At 44.4% G+C, this 27,665-nt stretch overlaps 1 protein-coding gene and 1 long non-coding RNA gene across 2 annotated transcripts in view; both read left to right on the forward strand.

The window, feature by feature from the left end:
* SNTB1 (syntrophin beta 1) overlaps window positions 1–27,665 on the forward strand; it is a 108,744-nt gene that overhangs the window by 22,042 nt on the left and 59,037 nt on the right. The window lies entirely within an intron of this gene.
* Window positions 5,385–11,757, forward strand: LOC144328669 (uncharacterized). The gene is made up of 2 exons (XR_013393855.1): window positions 5,385–9,027; window positions 10,046–11,757. It is a non-coding gene; the product is annotated as an uncharacterized LOC144328669 (long non-coding RNA).

Here is a 27,665-nt window from a genome sequence, read left to right on the forward strand (position 1 = left end):
ATTTCCAATTGTCTCCATCTCTTTCTAATATCTCCCAATACTTTGGCCAGTTGGCCTCCATATTGGTTCTTTTTCGGGCCTTAGCCTCCAGGGGTGACAGCCACCTCGGGGTTTTATTCTCCAATAAGTCTTTGTATCTTGTCCAGACATTAAATACTGCTTTCCTGACAATATGGTTCTTAAAGGCCTTGTTAATCTTGGCCTTATCATACCATAGGTATGCATGCCATCCAAATGCATTATTAAAACCTTCCATATCTAGTACATCCGTGTCCTCAAGAAGCAGCCAGTCTTTTAGCCAGCAGAAAGCTGCGGCTTCATAGTACAACTTTAAGTCTGGCAGGGCAAAGCCCCCTCTTTCTTTCGCATCCGTTAGTATCTTAAACTTAATTCTGGGCTTTTTGCCCTGCCAGACAAACTTAGAAATATCTTTCTGCCACTTCCGGAAGCACTCCGTTTTGTCTACGATCTGCAATGTCTGAAACAAAAATAACATTTTTGGCAATACATTCATCTTAATAGCAGCTATTCGGCCTAGCAATGAAAGTTTTAATTTTGACCAACTATCCAAGTCTCTCTTAATTTCCAACCAACATTTTTCATAATTATCTTTGAACAAACTCAGATTTTTTGCTGTTATGTTTACCCCTAGGTATTTCACTTTCTTAACCACAGTTAATTCTGTCTCTCTCTGAAACCGTTCCGACTCAGTATCTGTCAAGTTTTTTCCCAAGACCTTAGTTTTTTGTTTGTTTAATTTAAATCCCGCCACTCGACCAAAATCCTGGATCAGTTGTAATACTCTTTTCGTGCTAGATTCTGGCTCCTGTAGTGTCAGAACTAGGTCATCTGCAAACGCCTTAAGTTTATATTGTTTCGCTCCGACCTGGATCCCTTCCACCAGCCCGTCCCCTCTAATCATATTCAGGAGCACTTCCAGAACCGAAATAAATAATAGCGGGGAAATCGGGCAACCTTGTCATGTACCTTTTTCAATTTTAAACTCTTCTGTAACCACATTATTAACTATCAATTTGGCCTTTTGTTCTGAATATATTGCATCAATCCCATTCTCGAACCCCCGACCCACTCCCATTTCCTTTAAATTCCCCTTCATAAATTTCCAAGATATATTGTCAAAGGCCTTCTCCGCATCTATAAAGATTAAAACTGCTTTAGTGTTTATGTCTGTTTGTAAAAGTTCCAATATGTCTATAATGTTCCTTGTATTAGCAGACAAATGTCTACCAGGGAGCTAAAAATGTATGCAGGCGCTAAAAATGTATGCTTCTCGGACCAGATACCTCTGCTTGCAAGGAATTATTTGTGAACTTGATATTCCTTCCTTCCCCTTTTCTCCTTCCAATAGGGCAGCATGTTTATTTTTATTTCCCCCCGGCACATTTCTCTCCTCAAATCCTTCCGGAAACTGCAGGATATGAAACTAGTTCAAGCATCTGGCCCAGAAAATGCCATTTTGGAGTCTGTGAGGCATTTTTCTCCTGCAGCGTGGTGTTTTCAGATGCAACTGTCAACTCTTGTTTCTCACTTCCCTTATGTTTGTCCATCTTTGGCATCAATTGAAACTGAATAATGATTTGAACACACACAGTCAAGGAATGAGTGTGAGTTTAGAAATAATCTACACTGCATGCAAACCTTCCTCCTTTTTTAATTCCACGAGGCCCAGTGTAAAACTGCAGAATAGTTCCATAACAGTTACCTGATCTTATTTCAAAAATTGATATGTGTTGTTGTTTTTTTGGTATGGCTTTATGTGTGACTTTTGTAAACCTCCTGATGTATATTTTTAAAATAGCAGTATAAATTACAATTGCATCTTACAGAAGGGTTACGTTTTGGGGGTGGCACATACATGCAAAAACATGTACAGTAGACCCTTGAGTTACGTTACTCTCAAGTAACGTAAACTTCGGGTTGTGAAAGTGGCAAACCTGGAAGTATTTTTCTGGGTTTCACTGCATGCATGCACAGAAGCAGCACCTCTGGATACAGATTTTTTGGAGTGCGCACAGACCCCGGAACAAATTAAATTCATATCCAGAGGGTCCACTGTACACTCAAACCACCCATTAATGAGCTCTTAAGGACCCAAGCGATTCCTCTTGCCTAAACAACTCACTTACCAGTTGCAGCCCTGACTTCACTCATTGGCTGAAAACACAGAAAGGCAGGAGCAGCCAGGCTGGCCCATTCACAAAATTCTGCGGAAGGGTACCTGCACATTTTGTTGCATAACTTTCTTCCTAGGAGGGCTGGAGACTTACTTGAAAAAGAAAAAGTAAGCTCAGAGTCTTTGGCTCCTGCTGGGAATACCAGCGAAACCATTCATGAGTGCCATGGTGCCTGCAGGCGCCCAGCTGGCGCCCCCGATGCAGTGGATTTTTTTTTTGCAGTCCCCATAACTGCTTGGAAACTCAGAAGTAAATGTGTTCTGGGATTGGGGAGGGAGGGAGACTTTGTTCCTTTTGAGAAACTCTTAACAAAAGGCACCTCTTAGGGTTCTAAAGTGCCCGATCCTGCCAGTACAGTGCGGTTTAATTGTCCAAATCTCTTGCCTCTGGAGCTAAGCCCAGATTTGGGGTCATTATGTCCATTCTTCACACCAGTAGCTTTGCAGAGGTGGAGGCCTTGGGGGGGAAGGGGGGGAGAAGCTTTAGGCTTTCAAGGCCTCTGGTTTTTCAATCCAAGTAGATTCTCTGGTGACACAATCTTGGTATTCAGGTAGGTAGCCGTGTTGGTCTGACGCAGTCAAAATAAATAAAAATATTGTCCAATAGCACCTTAGAGACCAGCTAAGTTTGTTCTGGGTATAAGCTTTCGTGTGCATGCACGAAACAAACTTAGCTGGTCTCTAAGGTGCTATTGGACATTTTTATTTATTTATTACAATCTTGGTATGTCATGAAAAGGGACGTGGGTGGCGCTGTGGGTTAAACCACAGAGCCTAGGGCTTGCCAATCAGAAGGTCAGCGGTTCAAATCCCCGCAAGGGGGTGAGCTCCCGTTGCTCGGTCCCTGCTCCTGCCAACCTAGCAGTTCAAAAGCACGTCAAAGTGCAAGTAGATAAATAGGTATCGCTCTGGTGGGAAGGTAAACGCCGTTTCCATGCGCTGCTCTGGTTCGCCAGAAGCGGCTTAGTCATGCTGGCCACATGACCCGGAAACTGTACGCCGGCTCCCTCGGTCAGTAAAGCGAGATGAGCGCCGCAACCCCAGAGTTGGCCACGACTTTATGTCCCTTTACCTTTATGTCATGAAACCAGGTTCTTGGGACTTTGCAAGAGAAGGAAACATTTGGAGTGCTTATGAGTAAGACTCTTGGTTCTTTGGCAGCATGGGTATGTTAACTCACCATTTGCAATTGCAATAGCAATAGCCAAGCAAGTACTTTTGCAGCCTGTCTTCAGAGAGTGCATTGCAGGCCACCAGTCCTCTTCTTCCGAGGAGGCCTCTCCAGGGTTTGAGTCAGCTGAGATCCGAACAATGATCCCCAAAAATGTTCATCAAGATCCAACTCTTCATCAATTATTACAGATGCAAAAGGATTTTGCAATAGCAAATGTTAGCCATATCATAAAAATAGTATCTGAAGAAGTGTGCATGCACACGAAAGCTCATACCAATAACAAACTTAGTTGGTCTCTAATGTGCTACTGGAAGGAATATATATATATATATATATATATATATATATATATATATATAGTAAGATTTGGTATGTCAAGATCATTGTTACCCGCAGTTTCTTTGCTTCCTGCACCAAGTTTGGGGGGGGGGGAATCCCCACTCCCCACAAGTCATTGGATCCATAAATATGAACTTTTTGGAAAAGAAAATTAAGTTTCAGAATGGTACTCCTCTTTATGGCATAAAGAAGAAGGAGCCATAAGACCTGCCGTCCTCCAGGCATGAGTTGTTTGGTTTGTCTAAAGCTTTAGATCTTCTGGGTGTGGAATTAAAGCCATTGAGTTTACTTTGGATCATTGCACACAAATAGATTTGGGGTGTATAGCCTTTGGGGACCAGCCCTAAACAAAAGCCATGCAAATTGTTTGTTGGCTTCTTTGATTAATTCCCCACCCTTCCTCCTAAAGGAGTCCATGGCAGCAAACACACCAGTGGTCTTAACATCTAAACAACGTCAAAAGCACATGGTTTATTTCTAACACATAAGTGTCCAGCTTTATCATAAGATTGTGCAGGGCCTTTAATTGGTAAGGTTTTTGTTCTCAGTAGAGTGACCCAGAACAACCTGCTTGAATCTGAATTACCCTGGCTTTGTTGTCTGGGTTATGGAACACTGTGTTATACATAGGCATTGTGTTCCTTTAACAAAGCTACCTTTGCTTCTTCCAATGCCCCCCTTCCTTTTTGGAACAGGGGCCTTCCCAGTTAATGAATATTGGCTAAACCAGTTAGATCTTCACTAGCTGACTTGCTCTGAGTTATTATCACGGTCCTATATGTTGTATGGATTAAAAAAGCAAGTCAAAAAACCTGTGCCACGGCAAAACAGATTCAGTGTGACCGAATATAATTCCTGCAAGATAGGCCAGCTGGCATGCTTGACCCTTTTCCAGCATAGAATCCATTGTAGGGCATTGAACAAAGTGCTTGCCTTGGTCCAGGAAGGAGGTAAAGGTAAAGGGACCCGTGACCTTAGGTCCAGTCATGGCCGACTCTGGGGTTGCAGCGCTTATCTCGCTTTATTGGCCAAGGGAGCTGGCGTACAGCTTCCGGGTCGTGTGGTCAGCATGACTAAGCCGCTTCTGGTGAACCAGAGCAGTGTACGGAAACGCCGTTTACCTTCCCGCCGGAGTGGTACCTATTTTTCTACTTGCACTTTGACGTGCTTTCAAACTGCTAGGTTGGCAGGAGCAGGGACCGAGCAACGGGAGCTCATCCTGTCACGGGGATTCGAACCGCCAACCTTCTGATCGGCAAGTCCTAGGCTCTGTGATTTAACCCACAGTGCCACCCGCGTCCCTTTAGGAAGGAGGTACTTTGGCTCAAATCCTGATCAGCTCCAGAGCCTCACTGGATCACATGGAAACTAGTCACAACCCTGGTTTCTGTACTAAACACAGTTAAAACAAACCAGAGTTTCCTAAGTTTGTGCATCATGGGGAAACTATGGTTGGTTCAAAAGCAGGTGCCTTCAGCCTCCTATGTGAAGGGCGTGTCAGCCTGAGGTTTGTCCCAGAAATGCCTGAGTACATCTCTTGAACTAGGCTGCAGTCTTTGAAATAGGAATGTTTTGAAATTGGGGGGTTCATATGCCATTGTAAAATAACCTGTCTCCCCACTGGTGGGTTTCTCCCAGTCTGCAAATGTGCCGTATTGTTGTCAGAACCTGGGGGCAACTTCCAGCATGTTTATCAGCTTGTGTTCTTCTGCGTCTTTCTGTCCTTGTGGAATTTCTGGAATCCTCCTCATAGTTGCCGTAGATCTTAAAGCAGCCTGCTTATCACATGGGAAGTCAGCGAGAATGAATAAGCATAAGCCAGTTGTAATAAACTGTGGAATGTTTTTCATTGCCGGGGCCAAAAGCTGTCTGATATAACGCAGCGTTTCCTGCCAATGGCATGGCGTAGCTCTGTGGGATCTTTAACCCCAAACGAAGGAAGGAACCGGTGCAGGGTAGATTGAGGTGGTGAAATCCATTTGCCGAAAAGCAGCTCGTTCGCTCGCGCTAACTGGGGAGAAATTGGTGGGAAGTTAGCAGGGGGTCGCTAGCTTAGGTAATCATAACTCCTGGAGAGCAAAATAAATAAATAAATGAGAGAATTATTTCTTTTCTGTGGTGGCTCCCCCTTTGCGGAATGCTCTTTCATAACTTTAGGTGCCAGGTGAAAACCTTTCTCTTCAGCCAGGCATTTGGCTGATTAACATTCTACAGCTTTTTAAATGCGTTTGTGGGATGGGGGTTAGTGGTTTGTTTTCTTTTATTGTGTATTTTGCATTCTCATTTTGTATTTTTCTGATGTGAACCAGCCTGGGATCTTCGGGTGAAGAGCAGTGTAGTAATAATAATAATAATAATAATAATAATAATAATAATAATATACTTCAGTATATCTGCACTGCAGAAGCTGCAGGCACACTTCGCCAAGGAGATCTGTGTTAGCCATTTGTAGTGTATTAATTGCTTGAAATGAGAAATCATTCTCCTAGAGCAGGCTTTCTCAACCTCAGGTCCCCAGATGTTGTTGGACTACAAATCCCATCACCCCTAGCTAGCAAGGCCAGAGCTCAGGGATGATGGGAGTTGTAGTCCAACAACATCTGGGGACCCAAGGTTGAGAAACGCTGTCCTAGAGGCAACTAGGCAAGTAAGTGGCTAAATCAGATTGCATAAACTAGATTGAGGGGGGGTGCCCTCAAGGTAATGGGATTGGAAGGGACACCGAGGGTCATCTAGTCCAACCCCCTGAAATGCAGGAATCATGCTACAACTTCCAGCATCCGAGACCTTGGGCCTTGCAGCCACCCTGCTGGCAATCCCTGCTGGGATTAAGGCCTAGTTATTGTAAGATCTTTGCCTGCGCTGTGCCAGTGCTGGTGACAACTGCCATGACTGAAACCTTCCTGTCGAAGTCCACTGTGGTTTGGCTCTGTATTCAGTGTCGGTTATTCGTTCTGCGACCTGAGCCACCTTTTTTGTATTGGGCTCTGGCCCTCCACCATTATATTTTCCCACAGGCGGACCCCTCAGGGTTTCAGTAAAGAAAGCAAAACAAAATATAGCAGGTCTGAAATCTGCTCACGTCCACGTTTAGGTTATATACCCCAGATACCCCAGAATGGCACCTTAGAAGATTCCAGCCTAGCCTTGTCCCTGATGAGCTACCTATTGCACATGCAGGGGGATTCTGAGTGCTCAAACATGTTGTATCTCTTCTTTGGTGATTACCTGTAGCCGAGTAAGATTGTCTTCCATAAACACGGTTTTAACAATTAGTCCATAAGTGACTGTGGAGGCCAATTCTGGATCCACACGCCCTTCCACAGTGGGGACATTGGTTTCAGGGCAAGAGTTGATCACAGTGTGGATTTGCTAAGCGTCCCTTCCTCTTAGCACTTTTCTCCCTTGAGTCCTGAGTTTGAGTGTATTCAAAGCCCATGATACCTTTGCTAAAGGCTGTTCTCCAACTGGAGCGCTCGCAGGCCAGTGTTTCCCAGTTGTCGGTGTTTATACTACATTTTTTTAGATTTGCCTTGAGAGAGTCTTTAAACCTCTTTTGTTGACCACCAGCATTGCGCTTTCAATTTTTAAGTTCGGAATAGAGTAGTTGCTTTGGAAGATGATCATCGGGCATCCGCACAACCTGACCAGTCCAATGAAGTTGATGTTGAAGAATCGTTGCTTCGACACTGGTGATCTTTGCTTCTTCCAGTACACTGGCATTAGTTCGCCTTGAACTCTGAAGTGGTAAAATCCCGAAGGGCTTTTTCACTTTGTTTCCACTGGCTTTCAGTCTACTGAAGGAGGGGCAGGTGCTCACCCTTCCTTTCCAGGAGAGCTTGATTTGTGGCAAGCCAGTCCGTGAAACAGCTTCCGCCCTCCTCGCTGCTTAGAACGCTAACTGATCAGGACATTTTTTCTTTTGCCACCCCTGCCAAGAATTCCAAAGAGCCAGTAGAGGATGCCCACCCATGCTTTAGCGAGAATGTGCAAACTTTGCCGTAGTTGCTTCAGGAAACGTATTTGCAGCGAACCATCCAACCGTGCAATGTGGGTATAATGAATTTAGTTACAGCAAAAGTGGGGAACACACACACACACACACACACACTTTTATTAATTTTTTAACATATCATTTCCAACAGTCATTTAACATAACTTCTTATCTTATACAATATTTTAGACTTCCGTCAACAACCTCTGAAGATTTTCTATTCTGCATTTCTTAGTTTCTCTGTTACTTTTAATTATCATTAACTAATAATGCTCTTCATAATCTTCCTTGCAATGTTTCACATAATCCTCCTTACAGAACTTCTTGCAGTCCTACTAGCGTAATCCGGTTATTACAATTGCTGTTCAAATAGTTCAAATATTTACTCCAGTCTTCTAAGAATCTCTGGTCCCGCAGGTTTCGAATCCTTCCTGTTAATTTATCTAATTCTGCATATTCCATTAATTTCATCTGCCATTCTGAGTGGGGAACCTTTTCAGTTCAGCAGGCCAAGATCTTTAGCACTGGCAAGCCCAACACGGCGGGTGGGAAGTGCATAGCTGTCAACCGTCCCTTATTTGGTGGGAAAGTCCCTTATCCCAGCACTGTGTCCCGCTGCTGTCCCTTATTGATGATGTCCCTTAAATTTCCCGGGTTTCAAAGGAAGCAGCTCCTCTCCCTCCCTCCCTGCTGGCCAGGGAGGAGGGAGGCCCCAACTGTGTTGCTCGGCTGCGTTGCTCACCCAATAAAGAGTCTAAGAACGACGGGGGGTGGAGCTTTCATGCCTTGTGCCGATTAAATCGGCCGCGTTGCCTGGGGACTCGCCTTTGCTCAGCGCTTCCCAGCGGAGAGGTGACGGTGGTTTTCCTTGCTGCATCCCCTTTACTGGGTTGCTGCACTGTGGGAACCACCACTTGAGGCTTTGTTTGGCTGCTAACTGGGCTTTCTGCCTTTGGCTCGGAGGGGCTCAGAAGTTGAACATACCTGTGCTCTGAAAATCCCTTATTTTGGCTGCTGATCCCTTATTTCCGAGGCTGCTGGTCCCTTATTTTCAAATCTGTAAGTTGACAGCTATGGAGAAGTACATGATACCCCATCCACAGAAAGCTAGCCTAAACCATAGTTCAGTGTTGCATCCAGACAGAGCCAGTGAATACACTTGCAAATCAGCTCTGCAACTCCATAAATGTTGCATCTGCCTCTACCCTTTGACATCTTGTGAGGATAACATTTCAGTTGTCAGGGAAAGTCACAGAAAATAGTTAAAGCACAAGTTTTAAGCTGGTGACATTGTAATCTGTTATTGGTAGAATTTCTGATTCAGTGGTATAATAATAATAATAATAATAATAATAATAATAATAATAACAACAACAACAACAACAACAACAACAACAACAACAACAACAATAATAATAATAATAATAATTTATTATTTATACCCCGCCCATCTGGCTGGGCCTCCCCAGCCACTCTGGGCGGCTTCCATAAAAACCAAAAATACAATAAAATCACACGTTAAAAACTTCCCTGAACAGGGCTGCCTTAAGATGTCTTCTGAATGTCAGGTAGTTGTTTATCGCTTTGACATCTGCTGGAAGGGCGTTCCACAGGGCGGGCGCCACTACCGAGAAGGCCCTCTGCCTGGTTCCCTGTAGCTTTGCTTCTCGCAATGAGGGAACCGCCAGAAGGCCCTCGGCGCTGGACCTCAGCGTCCGGGCAGAATGATGGGGGTGGAGACGCTCCTTCAGGTATACTGGACCGACGCCGTTTAGGGCTTTAAAGGTCAGCACCAACACTTTGAATTGTGCTCGGAAATGTACTGGGAGCCAATGTAGGTCTTTCAAGACCGGTGTTATATGGTCTCGGCGGCCGCCCCCAGTCACCAGTCTAGCTGCCGCATTCTGGATTAGTTGTAGTTTCCGAGTCACCTTCAAAGGTAGCCCCACGTAGAGTGCATTGCAGTAGTCCAAGCGGGAGATAACCAGAGCATGCACCACTCTGGCGAGACAGTCCGCAGGCAGATAGGGTCTCAGCCTACGTACCAGATGGAGCTGGTAAACAGCTGCCCTGGACACAGATTTGACCTGTGCCTCCATGGACAGCTGTGAGTCCAAAATGACTCCCAGGCTGCGCACCTGGTCCTTCAGGGGCACAGTTACCCCATTCAGGACCAGGGAATCCTCCACACCTGCCCGCCTCCTGTCCCCCAAAAACAGTACTTCTGTCTTGTCAGGATTCAACCTCAATCTGTTAGCTGCCATCCATCCTCCAACTGCCTCCAGACACTCACGCAGGACCTTCACCGCCTTCACTGGTTCTGATTTAAAAGAGAGGTAGAGAGGTATATTTTAAAACCCTTAATTTCTGAGTAAAGGAGAAACAAACAAACCAGTTTTCGCAACTCTCTTTGGTTCACATATATATTATGAAAGAAAAAGCAGATAAAAGGGGGAAAACGTTGCCAACTAGAGAGACTTCAAAGGTGGTGGCTACATTAAGTTAATTGGTTTCCTGTTTAAATATCTGCAACTCATCCGGTGTTATCTTATAGATTTAGTAAAGAATCCATTAAGAAACAGAAGGGAGCCTGGAGCAAGGAGAAGCAATTCAGCTTTGCAAACCTTTTAAAAAAAGGATTGAAATTACACGGGCTTTTAATATATCACTCGTGCTCAAATGTAAGCCTAAACTGTCCTTTTCATTGCATGTTCTGCCAGTCTAGAAGTTGATCTGGGTTAAAACATCCTAAGATAAAAGCAATTTTTAAAGAGTTGGCACAAGAATGAATCAAGGCAAGCCTTTGGATAGATGGGTTCAAAGATGTATTTGCTGGAAAACTAAACCCCAAAGGGAGTGAAATGCTTAGTATAAAGTTTTTTTTCCTTCTTCTGCTTTTCATTTGATCTGGCTTGATTGATCAGACTTTGATATAACTCGAGGATTCTTGTTGGCTACTTTTGAAATGAGAAAGGTTCCATTGTTTTTGCCAAGACTTTTGTTTTTTGCCCACCCCCCTGCCCCACACTTAGTTGGCTGGGAAGTATCCCCTAATGATCCACTTTACATTCCTAATCTTTTCATTTGTTGCCACCGTAAGGATAATTCTGCGGCCTCCTTATCCATATTTCTCTGTCGGCCTCAGAAAATGGGACAGAAGTATCTTATCGAGAGGCTGTATCAAGGTGTTCCCCAAACCAGCTGGGACAAACTAAATTAAATTTAAAGACTATTATTCCAACTCCAGCATTTTGAAACAACTGGATACTTGGATGATAGGGTTTTGTTTTGTTTTAAGTTATCAGTTATTTTAAATATTCATATGGCACCTTTCAGAGGAAAAGCTCTCTGAAGGTAGCTTCTAGCAACATGTCAGAATTTATTGTTGTTGTTTAGTCGTTTAGTCATGTCCGACTCTTTGTGACCCCATGGACGAGAGCACGCCAGGCACTCCTGTCTTCCACTGCCTCCCGCAGTTTAGTCAAACTCATGTTGGTAGCTTCGAGAACACTGTCCAACCATCTCGTCCTCTGTCGTCCCCTTCTCCTTGTGCCCTCCATCTTTCCCAACCTCAGGGTCAGAATTTATAGTACACAATAAAAATGAAGTGAATAAATAAATAACGTTGGCCATGTTAGTTGGGGCTGATGGGGGTTGGTGTCCAACAACACTTTAAAGCAGGGGTCAGCAAACTTTTTAAGCAGGGGGCCGGTCCACTGTCCCTCAGACCTTGTGGGGGGCCGGACTAAGTTTTACAGCTGTATTCACTGTGGATGTTACGGTTAGATCCTGTAGCATTTGTTAATGCAGTTTTATTACGTTGGGTGTTGTCATTTTCAGGGCGTGTTGCTTTGTATATTTTTAGAGCATATCATTTTGCACAATAGGTAGCTTTTTCTGGATCACAAGCGTCATAGCATGTCCGATTTTCTGCTGGTGTCTGATCTTCCTCCCAGTCGCCTCTATGGCTCACTAGACTCTTCTGTCAAATGACATTGTGTGCAAGTTGACATATTTTTTTTGTACTTACAGAAGAAAGAAACAGCACCTGCTATTTTTTAAAAAAGCTAGGATGATCAGCCCAGTAGATTTGAGGTTTTTAAGAGATTATCTGACCCTTTAATGGATTGTCTTGATTTCTAAGCACTTAATTGTTAATTAATTGATTAAATATATTTGCATATTGTAAATGAGGTACGTTGGCCATGAGGAGCAGCTCTTGAGCTTTGCAACTCAGATTCGTTTCCTCCCGTGCAAATGTACAATTTCTCTGCCTTAATAAAAACAAAACCAAGGAAAAAGTCATCATTCAAATGAATATATTGCAAGAAGGACTTGTTTAAACAGATGAAAGGGTATATTAAATAAATAGAGATACTAAAGGGCTTTGAGGAAGAGCCACCATTAATCACAACCGGGAAGAGACTTCTCAAACAACTTTACGAGCAGGTAGAGAGTTTCCAAATTGAAGCTACGATCACATGTTGCCGATAGAGCCAACTGTATATTGTGACATATTGCTGAAAGCTACCTTCAGATACTTTGTCCCTTATGAAGATTTTTAAATAAATGATAACTTTTTATCATCCAGGTGTTTCTTTGGCCAGCTGGTAATCAATTAATTAACCCCACTTTTTAAGGCAAACCAGGACAAAGCATTTCACAGACATTTAATGAATACAGATGGCCACCATCTTTCCCAGACTGTTTTACCCTTTTTTCTTTTGCTTCGTTAAACTTCTGAGAGGTAGTTCAGATATCCCTGGCAGCGCATCTCTACAACCGCCGTTATATTTCTCTTTGTAACTCCTCCAGGAATGCCACCAGTAGCTGTTGCTCTCATTGACTTTGTGTATCGTTAGCTGGCTGCTGGGTTGCAATAAAACTGATGGATCGACTGTAGCTCTGCCGGGTCAGAGGAACCAATGCACCGTGTGGCTTGGCGGAGCCAGAAAGGACAGGATAACCCTGAAGACCTTCTAACCTGAAGTTAGAAATATTTTAATATTTTGTTGGAAGCCGCCCAGAGTGGCTGGGGAAGCCCAGCGAGACGGGCGGGGTATAAATAATAAATTATTATTATTATTATTCTGCACGAAGCAACAAAGCACAGAGCTTGGCGCTTCTCAGTTCTTGTTTGAGATGTTCTCGACACCATAGGGAAACAAGAGAGCTGCCACTGGTAGGGAAATACAGTGGTACCTCGGGTTAAGAACTTAATTTGTTCTGGAGGTCCGTTCTTAACCTGAAACTGTGCTTAACCCAAGGTACCACTTTAGCTAATGGGGTCTCCCGCTGCCGCCGCACAATATCTATTCTCATCCTGAATCAAAGTTCTTAACCTGAGGTACTGTTTCTGGGTTAGCGGAGTCTGTAACCTGAAGCGTATGTAACCTGAGGTACCACTGTATTGGAAGGAGTGTTGTTTTTTTAAAAAATCATAATCCCTGAATTCAGAGCCGGATTTATGTATGAGCTAAACAAGCTCATACATGACGGGACGTGGGTGACGCTGTGGGTTAAACCACAGAGCCTAGGGCTTGCCGATCAGAAGGTTGGTGGTTCGAATCCCCGCGACGGGGTGAGCTCCCGTTGCTCAGTCCCTGCTCCTGCCAACCTAGCAGTTCGAAAGCACATCAAAGTGCAAGTAGGTAAATAGGTACCACTCCGGCGGGAAGGTAAACAGTGTTTCCGTGCGCTGCTCTGGTTTGCCAGAAGCGGCTAAGTCATGCTGGCCACATGACCCAGAAGCTATACACCGGCTCCCTCGGCCAATAAAGCGAGATGAGCGCCGCAACCCCAGAGTCTGTCACGACTGCACCTAATGGTCAGGGGTCCCTTTACCTTTTTAAACAAGCTATAGCTAAGGGCAGGGGTCGGCAATGTGTAGCCCATGGGCCGGATGCGGCCCACGAAGACCGTTTTACCGGCCCACAAGCCGCCCTGAACCGAGCCGCCTGCTTAGCGAGTCCCCCTCCCCCCGCACTGCGCTAAACTGGCACAGCGCAGCACAGAGACTCTCCGAGTGGCACCAGAAATCGTGTCTGCACATGCGCAGATGCCAGTAATTGCATCTGCGCATGCCAGACGCTGAAAATCACTTTTGCGCAGGTGTGATTTTCGGCGTCTGGGCATGCACAGAAGCAGTTTTCAGCGGACATGCGCAGATGTGATTTCTGGCGTCGCGCTGCGCCGGTCTGGCCCATGGACGATTTCAATGGGAGTGATCCGGCCCATGACTGGTAAGCCTTGCCGACCCCTGGCTTAGGGCCCCACTCTCTTGGGGGCCCCCCAAAAAATTAAAAGGGAAAAAAACTGGATCTACATTTCCAAAATATAAGATAAAAAACAAATAAAACAAAACCTACATGCAGCAACAGTGTTTTGTGTTGTGTAGGCTCCTATGATGTAAGTAATGGGCCCCGCCTGCTAGCCTGCTAGCATATATTCAACACAAAAAACAGTGGCAATTTGTTGTTAACAAAGGACAGCTGGACATATAAAGGGGGCCCTTTACCTAGTTTAGGGCCATAGTTTAGGGCCTCATCAAATCTAAATCCGTCCCTGGCTGAATTGCCCCCAAATTTCTTCCATTCCAGGCTCTTCAGAGAGATGCAGGATTTGTCTGAATCTTCTACACATGACCATGACAGGGCTATAGGTGATTTAGTTCCCCCTTTCAATGCAAGCCCCGTGTCCTTTAAAGTTCGTTTTTTAAAAAGTGGCATTATTAGACTAGAGAGAGAGGGGATCTGAGAACAGCAAAGTTTCCGTTCCTTGAACTATGTTTGCAGTGCAATGCCAGCACTAAATGACCCGGCGGGAATAAGGAGGCGTCATAATCTTGTTGATGATGCGCCTTGTTCAGTAGTAAATAACAGAACTGCCTGGATTGCCCTTCTTACAAAGGGAAACAAAGTTTTTCTTCCATAAACTGCAAATGAAACATCAGCAGTTGGTATCACTGGGGATATTCCAACCTCCCACCCATGCAAACAAACAAACAAACAAACAAACAAACAAACAAACAAACACCCTAATCCCTGGAGCAGATTCAGGGGGATACATGGGGAAGGGAGAGGCTGGGAAAGTTACCGTATTTTTTGCTCTATAAGACTCACTTTTTCCCTCCTAAAAAGTAAGGGGAAATGTGTGTGCGTCTTATGGAGCGGATGCAGGCTGCACAGCTATCCCAGAAGCCAGAACAGCAAGAGGGATTACTGCTTTCACTGCGCAGCGATCCCTCTTGCTGTTTTGGCTTCTGAGATTCAGAATATTTTTTTCCTTATTTTCCTCCTCCAAAAACTAGGTGCGTCTTGTGGTCTGGTGCGTCTTATAGAGCGAAAAATACGGTATATTGCACAGCTAATGTCATTGTACTAACGCAACTTTTTAGTTGAATACTTCCCCATACATTTTGAGATCGCTGGAGAGATTGATTGATTTTTACACCACTCTGGGATTCGTAGCTCTGCGAGGGGTCTCTGGACAACTCTTGGCAGCCTTCACAAATTAGTTCCCAGGGTTCCTTGAAGGAAGCCGTTCCTGTCGAAGTGGTCTAATAGTGCTTTAGATTTATGGTGCAGACGGTCACCCGAGTTACAGTATTCCTTGTGGAGCAAATATTTCTTGGGCTCTTCTGGAAGCAAGCGAAGCCGTGCATTTTAGTGAAAAACTGATTGTGCTCCAAAGTCAATCTGATGGTGAGGCAGGGGTTGCAAAGGAGTTCTTTCTGCGACTCCAAATATCATGGTGAGTTAGTGTGAGAGAAGCTTATCCACCAGATCTCCCCAACGGGATCTTTAATTGGCTAAAAGTCAGCATTCTGCCCATAGAACCATAGTAGAGTTGGAAGGGACCATGGGGGTCTTCTAGTCCAACCCCTTGCAGGAATAATAATTAATAATAATCAATAATAATAATAAATAAAAATCAATAAAAATCAATAAAAATCAATAATAATAATCATTAATAATAATAAGTAATAATAAGTAATAATAATTAATAATAATAATAATAATAATAATAATAATAATAATAATAATAATAATAATGCCCTGCTTCCCTAGCCACTCTGTTTTTTGTTTTTTTTAATATAAATTTTTATTAAGTTTTCAGAGTTTTATAACAACAAAAAGAACAAAACAAAAACAAAAAGAACAAAAAAGAAAAGAAAAAAAATAAGAAAAAAATAAGAAGAATACAAATAGATTCTTTCATCACCCTCTTTCTTGACTTCCCCCCACCCCACCCCATGCATCCCAATTCTCCTGTATAATTCAGCAAGTTCTTATTTCACTCCTTCAACCTGTTCTTGTTATACTTAAACTTAATTCCCTTTGCTAGGCCCAATTTAATTATCTAGTTCTCTTATATACATTAAATCCATTTTCTAAGATCGATCCAGGTTCTTATACCATAAATTCCACTTTTTCATATTAGAATCTAAATTAAGATAATAAAACCCAAAAATCATAAGATGAAGTGAGATTTCCCCCCCCTCCTCCCCGCCCTGGTATCTGTCCCTTCCCAGATCCCTGTCCTCTTGTAGCACTCTTAGCCCGGATTTCTCACATCAGAGGCTTTTAAGTCCCTTTGAGTCTCTCTCCGCCTGTTCTGTTGGTAGTCCTTCTTGTAGGTATCCAAGTCTCGAGGGATGTTAAACACAGTCTCTTCACCTTCTCTCCAATCACCTTCCAATCGGGTTTGCTGCCAGAGTTCTAACAAAAGTTCCTCGGAATCACAGTCAACAAGGCCAGAAAAAAGGAGAAAGTCCCAGTTGTGTTTCTTTATTTCTTTGACTTTAACTCCATGATGTCCGTGGGCTTTCTCCTTTGCTTTTCTTCTCTTGTAACTTGTAATCCAAAAGAGTTCTCTGTTCCCTGGCTGCACAAGTTCATATTCCTGCACTTTTTCCCCTCCAGACTCCTTTTCCACCAACTCCAAAGATGTTTTTTCTGGTTCAGTTGTAAAATCTTTCAAGGTCGAGTCTTCACTCCCATCCGCAGGGTTGTTTATTTTAGAGATCAAGGTCATCAGCTGCTTTTCCATAACCATCTCTTGCTCTTGTAGAGTTCCCACAAGACAAAGAGTTCTTTCTATTTCTGCTAGTAGTTTTCCTTCCGCAACCATTGTAATATCACTGGTTTCCCCTAGGGGGATTTCCATTTTTCAAAGTTCCTCACCAACAGTCCTGTACTTTATTGTTACTTGTTGTTACTTTATTTCCAATCCCTTCTAGTTAAATGTGACACCTCTGTGTCAGAGAGATATAAGGATACAGTTCTTATCTTGATCTAGCCGTTTGACAGCTCAGTTGACAGCTGTCAAACTCCCGTTCTTTCACGCTAAGTTAATACAGGACACACCAGGGTCCCGGAGGGGGGGGGGTCCGTAAAAACTTTCCAAAAAAGAAAAAAAAACACCTCTTCTCTCCAGCACCGCTTTGAAATAAAAAGTAAAAGCTTATTCTCACAAATTTATGGAATCTCTTGTCAGTCCAAAAAGGCACAAAAAGATTTTTTAATCCGATCTTAGGTTTTCGTTCCTTGCTTCCAATTATCTGCATGAAAAAGGGGGGGTGCGGACTTCCCTTTAGCACTACCCCCCCGTTCGTTCCAGATTAAGGATATTAATTTCTTCTAAAGTCCGAATTTCGTTCTACTTACGGGGTATTTGTTTCCAGTCCAATTGTCGGGGAAAAAGTTGACGCTCTCCGGCAATGGCTTGCGGCTTCGCTCTGCTGAGGTAGCGGTCTACTCTCAGCACCACGCCACTCCTCGTACCTTCTCCGCAGCCTTTAAAAAGGCTCTTCGACTGTCAAGGAGGGCGTTTAAGGTGCCCACCGAGTCACCAAGTCCACAGGCATCCGCGCCTGTGGTTTCTGAGGGTCCCCGCGTCGCCGGCACGGTAAGACCCGTCCTCAGCAGAGCCGATTCCCTCCGGAGCTCGGAGGGAATCCGCCATTAGCCGATCGCGTCAACCCGGAAGTCCCTAGCCACTCTGGGCGACTTCCAACAAAATATTAAAATACAGTAATGCATCAAATGTAATGCATTAAATGCTTCCCTAAACATCTCTTTGCCCAACGTGGGGCTCAAACCCTTGACCCTGAAATTATGGGTCGCATATTCTATTGACTGAACTATCCCAGTGGGCAATGTCTTAATGCACCAGAGGAAGTGTTCGTTGAGAAACCACTCAAGGATTACAATAGCAACGTAGATTTCAGCCACAAGCTTAGAAGGCTTCTCCCCTTTTTAAAGAGGCTTTTGTGTTTCTTTCAGCCTTTGCCACCATGCCATATTTTCCACCGGTGGCAAACAAAGGCCTACATTGTGTCTTCAATAGACGGCCGGGCTTTGGACAAAACTGCAACCGCAGTACATTTAACGTTTTGCGCGATTGCCACAAAGCATTTAAAAAGGAAATAAAAGTGGACGGTTCTGTTTATCTTCAGGCAGGCTCCTCTCTGAGATGGCTGCTTCCATTCTTTCTTTGAGTGGCCAACATCCAGGAAGTTAACAAAAAACAGCCTGGCTAAGATGACCACCCCAGCTTAAACTTTTGTCCCCAGCACCCCAGCGACTGCAACTGTGGTTTAAGGAGCCATTTGCTTGCTAGCTTATACAGTGGTACCTCAGGTTAAGTACTTAATTCGTTCCAGAGATCCGTTCTTAACCTGAAACTGTTCTTAACCTGAAGCACTACTTTAGCTAATGGGGCCTCCTGCTGCTGCCATGCCACCGGAGCACAATTTCTGTTCTCATCCTGAAGCAAAGTTCTTAACCTGAAGCACTATTTCTGGGTTAGCGGAGTCTGTAACCTGAAGCGTATGTAACCTGAAGCGTATGTAACCCGAGGTACCACTGTAGATCTAAGTTTCTAACATTCCCTACTTCTGCCAAGTGATTTGCAGGTTTTCTGCCATCTGGACATTGACCCGGACCTAAACCTGCTTAGCTTCAGCAAAGTGTTAGACTATATTGCTTGATGAGTCTCTGTCCTGGTTTAAGTTGCCTCGAAGAGCCTCATTTTTGCAAGTGGCTTGGTACATTTTATGTCCTTTGTGAATTTTTGTTTGCCTGAAACTTCTGATGTAATTATTTCCACTTTTACTGCAAGCAGGTCCTTTTTTTTTTTTTTAAGGTAGGTTTTACTGTGTCAACAGTAAAAACTTGCTGATCTTCATTAGAATTAGGAAACGTTGAACAGAAGTGGATTGATTTCGCAAAAGGATGTTTCACTGTAAAGTTTGCTTCCACTTAGCACAGTGTTTTCTCCATAAGTGACTTAACCTAGAAACTATAGGAGAGACTCAGTCCAGTTTAAATGAAATGTTCAGGAGAGTAATCTTCATTCTGGGCAATTGAGCAATTGGAGAAGTTGCTAAAATGCTGTGCAGTTGCTCTCACAACAGGCTGAAAATTTTGGGGGCAGCTTTGTGGACAGGGTTGGCGAAACAGGGCCTGCTGCCATCTCCAGAACACCAGTAGCAAAAATAGATATTTTCTGGAGTCACCATCAAGAGATGAAGTGCTCAAGCCCTGGAAAACCTTACTGAGATTTTTTGAAGGCAGAGCGAGAATATACATACATTGATACCTCAGGTTAAGTACTTAATTCGTTCTGTTCTCATCCTGAAGCAAAGTTTTTAACCTGAGGTACAATTTCTGGGTTAGCGGAGTCTGTAACCTGAAACATATGTAATCTGAAGCGTATGTAACCTGAGGTATCACTGTATAAATATTGTTAGGGTAATGCCCGTGACGCGGTGAGCTCCTGTTGCTCGGTCCCATCTCCTGCCAACCTAGCAGTCATGGTTAGTATTCATATAGGAAGGGACCCAGGTGGCGCTGTGAGTTAAACCACAGAGCCTAGGACTTGCTGATCAGAAGGTCAGCGGTTTGAATCCCTGCGACGGGGTGAGCTCCCGTTGCTCGGTCCCTGCTCCTGCCAACCTAGCAGTTCGAAAGCACATCAAAGTGCAAGTAGATAAATAGGTACCGCTCTGGTGGGAAGGTAAACAGCATTTCCGTGCGCTGCTCTGGTTCACCAGAAGCGCCTTAGTCATGCTTCCCACATGACCCGGAAGCTGCATGCCAGCTCCCTCGGCCAATAAAGCGAGATGAGCGCCGCAACCCCAGAGTCTGTCATGACTGGACCTAATGGTCAGGGGTCCCTTTACCTTTACATTTATATAAGAGTTTTTCAAGATACTTGAAGTGCCTCAAATGCATTATCTTGTAAACTGGCCATCAACCCTGTAAGGTAGACCAATGCTGAGGAAGAGTGTTTTTTAAGGTACTCAGTTCTTGGCTGAACTGAAATTTGTACCAAGTGCCCCTGCCTTACTGCTCATTCTCATCACTGTTCTGCTGCAAAGACTCCCTGTTCTGGAAACTTCTGTAAGCATTTATAATTACTTCCGTCTTACTGCTTCCTAGATTCTCAAAGTGCTGCATCAGCTTTTAAGAATGTGCAATTAGTTGGCATATATATATATATATATATATATATATATATATATATATATATATGAAAATGTCTTTCAAGTTGAAATCAAACGCATTCTGGTCCAGTGGAATCTGCTGAGCCTTTCATGTCCGCTTTGTCCACTGTTCCTCTCCATGTATAGCACTTGTTTTATTTTATGTTAGCAGATATTTTCCATGAGTCATCACTCCAAGTGGAAATTGATTATGCTGGGCCTGCTATTAAAGAGCAACATTAATATGTCAACAAAATTCTTAAGCAGGGGCTGTGCCAAAGTGCTGAATCCAGCTAACACTGTCCCTCGGAGTTGGAGAAAGGGAGAGGTAATTTTGATTATTCTAGAAGGCTGCCATTATTATTATTATTCAGCTCCCACACAGAAATGATTTTATGGGTTTCCTTTAACCATGGTTAAGTACTACAGCTGCATCGAGGAAACCATGGTTAAGGCAACTTCCTTCCCTACCTACATGCGAGTTATGAAGCAGATCCTGCTGGTATCTCTCTCTTTACATCCTTCCAGGGAAAGCTTGGCAGACTCAACCGTGGTTCTACCATATGCTTGGGATGCTAACCAGTCTGAAGGTGGCAAGCCATGCTTACCATTAACCATGGTTCAGCATTATGTCTCAACTGAACCTTAACAGAATGGCTGTGCGTAGCAGTACTTTGGAAGAAAAATTGTGGTGGAAGCCACTGTCTTTTGTTCCCTGTGTTTCTAGCATTGAGCAAAGGAATTTGGGATGTGTACAGTGTTTGCCTTGTGGGACACGGGTGGCGCTGTGGGTAAAACCTCAGCACCTAGGACTTGCCGATCGCATGGTCGGCGGTTCGAATCCCCGCGGCGGGGTGTGCTCCTGTCGTTCGGTCCCAGCGCCTTCCAACCTAGCAGTTCGAAAGCACCCCCGGGTGCAAGTAGATAAATAGGGACCGCTTACCAGTGGGAAGGTAAACGGCGTTCCGTGTGCTGCGCTTGCTCGCCAGATGCAGCTTGTCACGCTGGCCACGTGACCCAGAAGTGTCTGCGGACAGCGCTGGCTCCCGGCCTCTAGAGTGAGATGAGCGCACAACCCTAGAGTCTGGCAAGACTGGCCCGTACGGGCAGGGGTACCTTTACCTTTACTTACAGTGTTTGCCTACCAGGGTAGAAAGGTTTTCACTAGCTGGTGGGAAACAGCAGCAGAGGGGCACGCTGAATCACACGGGGCAAGGTGATGCACAAACTGGGTGCTTCTACAGAGTACATAGATGGGGTTCAGGTAAGGCCTTCTGCATCAGATATTTACGGTAGGTAGCAAGCCTGTTGGTGCAGAAGGAGATGGTCCTTTCACTGTTGCAGCCTCCTGAATATTCTGACATTCTCTCTCTCTCTCTCTCTCTCTCTCTCTCTCTCTCTCTCTCTCTCACACACACACACACACACACACACACACCCTACACTTTCAGGGGAACCTAAGCTTTTGTCGCTCTTCCTCACTGATTCTGTTGCTCAGACGTTCCATTGCACGACTCATTTCCACAGTTCTGACAACATCCTCAAACGTCACAGGTTGCTGCAGATGGAAAAGTTCGGTTTCGTTTGCGTTTTAATGAGAAACCCAATTGACACTCTTGGAACCAATACGCAAACCGAAACACAGCTAAGGTTTCAAAATGTGCACATCTCTGAGTTTTGAAACGTGCTTCTCCACCCAAACAGTGTGTCCAAAAATGCATTACTTGTAAAAATGGGCATATTAGTCAAAACTGCATACAAAAATGTGGTTTCGGTGGGAGTTGCGCTTAAACACTGAACAATTTTCATGAAGATTTTTTAAATAAATAAAAAAAAAACCTTTGTAATGTGCTGCGGAAATGAATTGTAGAGTTGAAAGGGACCCAGTTCTGGAAGTTGCTTGTGCCAATTAGTCATGTAGGTGTATAAGAATTTAAGAAATGTCACACTGGATCTAGCCAGGATCTAGATCCAGGATCTAGATCCAGAATCTTGATCTGACCCAGCCCATCTAATCTCACAGGGGGCTGCAAATCATGAGAGCAGGCACTGTCAAAAATCACGATACAGGAAAAACCGTGAAGCCAGCCAGTGCCTCTACTGAGCTCTGTCCATATTTCAGACATTGTGATATATCGGAATATCACAACGTCGAAAGCCACAGATTGCCCAGCCCTTGTCTGCAGAAAACCTGCAAGCAGTTCATGAGTGCAATTGTGGAAGTGCCTGCAGTAGATGAACAGCGACGATGCCTGCATTGTTTAAAACAACAATAGCAACATATCCGTGTCGTTCGGATGATTCTAGGGGATTTACTAGTCCGTAATTGCCAGGCTGAAGGTGGGTGGTAATAAAGAATCTGGAAGTAATCATTAGTCTCCCACAGCTTTTTGCTGTGGCTTATCGTTGTGTCTCCCATAATTCTTTTTGTCCTTTAGTTTCGATGAAGCACAGAGTACCCAGAGCTGGCTGTAAACAAGGCCACCGGGTCGCCGATACATTCTGTTATTACAACTCTCAACCAATGCTGTAAGGACACACCATGCTTAAAAGTGGGCCAGGGGAGAGGGAATCTGTTCTGACCCAAATTCTGTCCCACACCCAAAAAAAGCTGGCATTTGCAGGTCTTCTATAAGTTATGCACATGAAGCGGAATTTGCATGGATTATGTTATAACAGGGAACAGAGGAGGAGAGGGAGAAGAAGAAGAAGGAGAAGAAGAATTGGAGTGGCAGCAGCCAAATACTGCTGAATATTTCTTGCCACCTGTGCCTGGTCTGCACACGCAGCAGAATGAAGTGAGAGAATGCTGGCAGTGTGGGGTAGTGGTTAGAGCAGGGATTTGAGCACTCTAGATGTTGTTGGAGTCCAAATTCCATGCACTCCAGCTGGCAGGACCAGTGGTACCAGCAATTATGAGAGTTACAGACAACCAACTGCTGGAGGAGGCAAAGTTTACCAAGTTTAGACGCCTGGATCAGAACAGGGAAGATTCAGATGCAATCTCCTACTCAGCCATGAAACTCACTGTGGGACCTTGGCCAAGAAGGCCCTTATCTCTCAGCCCAGTCTACTGACCTATCATGGTTGCTGTGAGAATAGAATAAGGAATAGTATGGCGTAATGGTTAGAGTGTTGGGCTATGACCTGGGTGACCAGGGTTCGAATCCCCACTTAGCCATGAAGCTCACTGGTCCACCTTGCAGTCAGTCACTGCCTCTCAGGCTAACGTACCTCCAAAGAAGAATGGCAGCTTAAGTTGACATAATATGCACAACTTTCAGGCTTAACATATAGAATAAGAGAACAAGAAGAACATATGTTTTAAAGAAGATTGGAAAATGTTTATTGAATATATGGGAGGGAATTGTGTACACTTGAAAACGTTGACAGAATTAAGATAAAATCAACAGTGTAGATAAGTTTTCATGGATGTAATAATCAAATGCTGAATGTTAGTTTATGTAAAATATGCAGGGATTTATGATATGCAAAATGAACCATGGAAAGAGAAGAAGGGAAGTCAGTAATATTTTAAGGTTAAATGAATACAGTGGTACCTCGGGTTAAGTACTTAATTCGTTCCAGAGGTCCGTACTTAACCTGAAACTGTTCTTAACCTGAAGCACCACTTTAGCTAATGGGGCCTCCTGCTGCTGCCGCGCTGCCAGAGCACAATTTCTGTTCTTATCCTGAAGCAAAGGTCTTAACCCAAAGCACTATTTCTGGGTTAGCGGAGTCTGTAACCTAAAGTGTGTGTAACCCGAGGTACCACTGTAATCTAAATTGTAAAACAGAATGTGTGTGTGTGTGTGTGTGTGTGTGTGTGTGTGTGAGAGAGAGAGAGAGAGAGAGAGAGAGAGAGAGAGAAATGGGGAGGAGAACTATGTACCCCCCATGAAATACCGTATTTTTCGCTCTATAGGATGCACCTGAGCATAAGACGCACCTAGTTTTAGAGGCGGAGAACAAGGAAAAAAAATTCTTTCCCTCTCTGCGCAGCACCCCTTCAGCGAAGTGGCAGGAGAAACGGAGCCCTTTCCATTTCTCTCCCCTGCTTCACTGAAGGGGCGCTGTGCAGAGAGGGAAAGCTGTGCAGCGCCTCTCCAGCGAAGCGAAGCCAGGAGAGCAAGAGGGATTGGTGTGCACCCGCTGCACTCCTGAGCCTTTGCGTTGCTTTCGCTGAAGCCATGGAGCCTGCATTCGCTCCATAAGACGTGCACACAATTCCCCTTACTTTTTAGGAGGGGGAAAGTTCTCTTATAGAGCGAAAAATACGGTAGTCTCTCCAGCTCCATACTGTCTACACTGACTGGCAGCAGCTCTCTGTGATTTGAGGCAAGGCTTTCTCTCTGGTGCACCTGGAGATCTTGAGGATTGAACCTTCGAACTCGCAAAGCAGTTGCTCTTACCACTGAGACATAGCCCTTCCCCTGTAACTCAGTCAGGACTCTTAATCTCAGGTTCGTAGGTTTGAATCCCATGTTGGGCGAAAAATTCCTGCATTCCAGGGGGTAGGGCTAGATGACCCTTCCTGCTTGACAAGCCTATGAATATATTACAGTGGTGCCCCGCAAGACGAATGCCTCACAAGACAAAAAACTCGCTAGACGAAAAGGTTTTCCGTTTTTCGAGCTGCTTCGCAAGACGAATTTCCCTATGGGCTTGCTTTGCAAGACGAAAAAAATTCTGGGTTTGAATTTCTGTGTGGTGGGTGGCTGGGGGAACAGTTGGGGAGGGGTTTGCAAGAATCTGGAAGCTTGTGTGTTTTTCTTCTGCATTTTTATGATTTTCTGTGACCATTGGGCCACTCTGCTGTTTTTTAAAAAAAATTCTGGGTTTGAATTTTGAAATGCTCTTTACAGTATGTGTGACTTTAAAGAGCACTTAATAAACTCTTGTTGTACCAAATTTGGCTTTGTTTGGACTTTTTTTGACCATAGGAACGCATTAATTGATTTTCAATGCATTCCTATGGGAAACCGTGCTTCGCAAGACGAAAAATTCGCTAGACGAAAAACCTTGCAGAACGAATTAATTTCGTCTTGCGAGGCACCACTGTAAATCTCTCTATATGCAGAAGAGAGCAGTTGGCGCAATAGCTCCTGCATTATGCAATACCTTCCCGGGGGGGGGGGGGGATAAGGCAGGTGCTGACATTATATAGTTTTCGGCGTGCAGTTAAGATAGTTAGCTCTAGCATATTAGGAATGTTAATTTTGTTCTGGTCCTGTGTTCTTTTAGAGATCTCTATGATGCTGGGCAACTCATAAATCGTGAACAGAAATAACATAGACCAGACCTCAGTTTCCCTTGGGGGTGTGTTGCTGGTCTTGACTTTACAGAACAGATGGCGAAACTGGGTTTGTAGTTTGTTTGTTTTCCCCATCCAGAAAAAAACAAAACAAAACAAATGGCTTCTGCTCAGAACTTGGCATTGCCAATAAAGTGTTCCAGTAAAAGGGGTTTGTGTGCCTAATTCAATTGGAAATTACAGTCGAAAACCATTAGCTCAGAATGCTCTCCGTCACTGGAATGCCAGTGCCACCGTCGGAATTAAAATGGATGCCCAATAATCAGAGCTGTGCATAGACTCATTGCTAAAGTGAAATTAAAATTCTGCAGCAAGGAGAAGCAGGATTCTGTGACCAGCATAAAGTATGCAACTTGAGCTGATTTGCCCATTTCTGCACAATATATTCTGCTTCTGCGAGGCGGGGGAAACTGCAAAGAACTATGCAGGTCGCTGACGTGCTGCCTTGTGAAATTCTTCTTTTGTTTCTGAGGGACACATAGGCCACGTTCAGATGTAATGGTCAGGATCCAGCCTAACCCTGAAGAGACATAGAGTTGGAAGGGACTATGAGGGTTATCTCATGGGTAGGCAAACTAAGGCTCGGGGGCCGGATCCGGCCCAATCGCCTTCTAAATCGGACGGTCCGGGAATCAGCGTATTTTCACATGAGTAGAATGTGCCCTTTTATTAAAAATGCATCTCTGGGTTATTTGTGGGGCCTGCCTGGTGTTTTTACATGAGTAGAATGTGTGCTTTTATTTAAAATGGAGCCCTGGGTTATTTGTGGGGCATAGGAATTTGTGTTTGTCCCCCCCCCCAAAAAAATATATATAGTCTGCCCCCCCCCCACAAGGTCTGAGGGACAGTGGACCGACCGCTGCTGAAAAAGTTTGCTGACCCCTGAAGTCCAACCCCCGGCAATGCAGGAATCTTTTGGCCCAACGTGGGGCTTTAACGTGGGGAGATTAAGATTCCCATGCTCTACTGAGTGAGGTGTCAGACCCCATGGAGAAGCCCTCACTGTAATGGACCTGGAATTGTTCATGCAAGTCAGAGGCAGCCTGAAGTGCCTCGTCTCATGGACGTCTCAACTCAGCCTTGTCCCCGATAACCTCTCTGACCACAAGCCAAGCCTTAAAACCAGAGTTCCTACCCTGAGTCAAACGGCAAGTTGCAGTTGGTTGAAAATGGAAGTAGCTGCTTCGTGTTTCCTCATCTTGGCCGTACTGGAAGAAGAGACCGGATCAGGTTCATGCACATAATGCTAAACCTGTGATTTAGGGCTTAACATCCAAACCAGGTCAGAGTCGCGCATGTCTTAGCGAAAGGGGCTAGAAATTTGGTTTTACTTTGTAAAAAGTTTAGATTCTCAGTGGAAATTTGTGTGTGTGTGTCAGATGGCAGAATAAGTATATCATGGGTATTTATTTCAAGGAATAAAGGGTCGTAGGAGAGAGGGAAATGAGGAGAGAGACCCTATAACCTTTGGCATTTGACAGATCATAGATTCCAGTCCCCCTCAGGCCAAACTGCCTCTGTGCCATTCTCTAAATGAATTTGCAACGGGTAAAATCTCTAGAAAGGAAAGCCACAGTGAATTTTGTCTGTCTGCCTGGACTCTTCTTCTTCTTTTAAATGACTCTGGCGAGATTCCGACTTCGTTTTTAATATAATGTTGCTTCCTTTGAAGGGAAGGACGAATGCAGCCTGCGAGGGGGGAAACCTGAGATAAGACGGTTTGCTTTTATGATTTAGATAGTGTCATAAAGGCAACATTTTATGGAATAATCAAGGAGCCTCTTTCCTTCCTGTGCAGAGCGTGGCCGTAACAAGCCGTCCCAACCAGTTCATCTAACATTGCAGCTGTGTTTTTGTTCCGAAACAGGACCTGAGCGGAGCAAGTGATAAAATATGAGCTTAAATACCAGGGATGTTTCCCACTCTTTCTCACGGACATCAAGACCTGGCCTTGCAGCTAAGGAGTGGATTGTATGTCCGGTAGAACGGAATCTCCTCTTTGGCCTCAGATTTCCCTTTGGAAGATTGAAGTGGTGTTTGTTTTAGTGAGGAACGGTTAAGAATTGGGATGGGCGGCAGTGTTGTGACTTGCAGTGGGTCAACAGATCCATGGGTACCAGTTTTGATGAATCTGCTCTGCCTCTGCAGTCAGAGGCAGCG

The sequence above is a fragment of the Podarcis muralis genome, chromosome 8 (genome assembly GCF_964188315.1).
Source record: "Podarcis muralis chromosome 8, rPodMur119.hap1.1, whole genome shotgun sequence".
Taxonomy (NCBI): domain Eukaryota; kingdom Metazoa; phylum Chordata; class Lepidosauria; order Squamata; family Lacertidae; genus Podarcis; species Podarcis muralis.